Source organism: Macrobrachium rosenbergii, chromosome 6 (genome assembly GCF_040412425.1).
Source record: "Macrobrachium rosenbergii isolate ZJJX-2024 chromosome 6, ASM4041242v1, whole genome shotgun sequence".
Classification (NCBI taxonomy): Eukaryota; Metazoa; Arthropoda; class Malacostraca; order Decapoda; family Palaemonidae; genus Macrobrachium; species Macrobrachium rosenbergii.
In genome coordinates, this window is record NC_089746.1 from 58,405,562 (window position 1) to 58,409,011 (window position 3,450).

The window sequence follows — 3,450 nt, forward strand, 5'->3', positions numbered from 1 at the left end:
GTCAGGGCAGGACATAAGCGTTGCACTGCCATTTTTACACCTTTTGGGTAAGGCTGAGGGGACTGTCTGGGTTCATTATACTGCCAGATTCATAACAGTGGGTATCACTGGATTCCAGTAGCTCTAAGCTTATACCCCACAAAATTATGGTCACAATGAACGTTTGGCTTTCATCGGTGGTCACGCGCCCAAAAAATTACTAAACTCAGCGACGTTTGATTTCACCAGTCGAAGAAAGTTATTAACTTGGAGTCAGTGGTGGTCACGAATCAAAGCACTATTGATGTCTGCATGTAATGTACAAATCCTATAGGTGTTCGTTTGTACTAAACGCACAAATCCTGTATCCATGGCACCTTCACCCGCATCCGCTTTCTCTATTTCCCATTTCTTTTGAATTTTTCCTTCGACTCCAAGGATTCCCGTTTCAATAGCGACCCCCCCTTTTCCGATCCGTTTTTTTTACACTCCAGGCTGAAATAATATCATCGGTTTCCTATTCCAGACCACTCACCCAACTCTTTCATGTCGTTTTTTGCCTTTGCAAACGACTCCTTCGCTTTCCCTAAACCCTTTTTTCCTTTTTCTTTTCCTTTTTTTTTTATTTTAAACGAACGGCACCACTCCCACCCATCTCTTATTCCTCTTCCGAAGCTTATTCGTTCGCCCGCTGGAGTCCTAATTTACCATTTATCTTTACAACTGGTGTTTATGCTTGCAAGTTTATTGGCGTATGAAATGCCAGTTTAATCCACTATTCAACATTCTTCTATCTTTTATTAACAGATACTAGTAATACATAATAAAGATATGTGTACACACACACACGCATACACACACACACACAAACACACACACACACACACACATATATATATATATATATATATATATATATATATATATATATAAACAGATAATATAAAACAGATAATAATATAGATGTACATAACACAGACTTATATATATAAATATTATAAATATATAAATATAAATATAAATATATATATATATATATATTTTTTTTCCTGTTGATTTATTTGTTTTTACAAAGATTTTTTTTTTCTCTCTCTCTCTCTCTCTCTCTCTCTCTCTCTCTCTCTCTCTCTCTCTCTTTAAATACGTGGCCATTCTCCACTACGAAAGTCCATTTTACATTTTACTAGTTGATGGTCTATAGGCTCTTTCCATGTAAACACTGTTCGCATTATAATAATAACAATAATAATAATAATAATTCTTTGGTAGATTTGACACGATGCAGAAACCGTTTCGTTTTTGCTGAAACAGAATAGAAAGGAAGTAATTATTATTAACTAATCAAATAAAACCATAGCAGAAATCGAAATGATATAGTCTAGCATTTGTAACCTGATTTCTTTCTCTAACACGCTAAGTTTCGGAAATCACTCCTATCTTCCGTTTTCCCTTCACTTCTGCAACCTTCCGTCTTTAAACAGGAAAGTGTTTTTCGAGTTTTACTTTTCGTTGTTTGTCTTCGTCCCTGCGCTAAGATAAGAGCATGCGGATGCCCAACCCAACGGCCTCAGTATCTTGGAAATAAATGCCTCTATTTCCCGTTAGCAATTATTGGTGCCTGACTGAATAAAACTGAATACAGTTTGAGTAAATGTTTAATATTTAATATTTATTTCATATTATGATTGGCACCTGTTGAAATGAATGAAAAATATGAAGGAAGGAAAATGGTTATAAATTGTTGCAATTCCATAATGAATTTCTCGTTGATTTTTCATCTTGAAGTGAACATAAAATGTGACGGGAAATTATCATCCGTCAAAATAGTTTGACGTTATAAATGCGTTTTTTTATTCCTATTGAAATAAATTGAAAATGTTTATTTGCTGACTTCATTCATCGTCATATTTCGGTGAGTTTATAAATCACGTACTTACAATAAAAATAACAAATAAATAAAGCACATACGAAACAACCAAATAATTTATCAATATATATAAGCACACTCACTCACACTCACACTCACCCAACCACACACATATATATTTACATATAACACGCACACATACACACACATATACTATATATATATGTATATATATACTGTATATATATATATATATATATATATATATATATATATATATATATATATATACATATACATACATACAAATATTAAGCCACAAATTTCGTTTAATATCCAGTTCACTATACCTAGGGAATAACCAATGCCTTGGGGAATTATAAATGATAGGGGGTTCGTCACTATCAATAATATATATACATATACTATATATATATATGTATATTTTTTGAGAGGCACTTTCAATGGCTTTTAATTAAATAATGAAATAAAGGTTTCATCCGTCGTAATCAGCTTTGCCACAACCATTAAAATAACACAATACGTTAAGAAAATCGAGAAAACAATAATAAACAGAAAAACTATTATCACAGGAGGATAATACGATGCAAAGGTAAATAAGCTAAAAAATGAGACGAAGTATCTTCAGCACAGTCAAGTTTTCTGTACAGGGTATAATGCTGTATGAAACTTTCAGCTATGACCTGGCAGCTCTCAGTTACTCCCCAGATGCGGTCAAGTGAAGGTTCGTTGGCGACGCCTCTGGAAAATGCTGCCAGACGCACGATCCATGGCTAAATTTAACCTTCAATAAAATAAAACTACTGAGGTTAGAGGGCTGCAATTTGGTATGTTTGGTGATTGGAGGGTGGGTGATCAACATACCAATTTGCAGCCCTCTAGCCTCAGTAATTTTTAAGATCTGAGAGCGGACAGAAAAAGTGCAGACAGACAAACAGAGCCATCTCAGTAGTTGTCTTCTACAGAAAACTAAAACCAAACAAAACAACCAACATTTTTACTTTTCCGAGAGAAACTTCGTAAAGAGAAAGAGAAAAAGAAAGATTAGTATATTAGCTCAGTTCAAACACAAAGAAGCAAAAACCTTGAAAAAAAAGGAGCAAAAGAGTCGTTTACAAACCCAATTAAGGAATGCATGGAAGGGAAGGGTGTGAAGAGAAACAGGGAACCAGTTATCTTTATATATATATATATATATATATATATATATATATATATATATATATATATATATATATATATATATATATATATATATATATATATATATAACACACACTGGGGCCACCTGGGCAGTATTAAAAATAATGACAATATAATATTTAGATTTATATAATAACAACATAAATGAGAAATATAAAAATGGGAGAAAATAAAAAATCTATTATAGAATATAATAGTTTTAATAAAATAATAATAATAATAATAATAATCTTAAATGATAATAATTAATAGAATCGGTATTTCCTGACAGAACAGGCGAGTGCTGTCCATTCCATAATTTCTACTTAAATACTGAATGATATGATGAAGAAATATATATATATGTATATATATGTATATATATATATATATATATATAT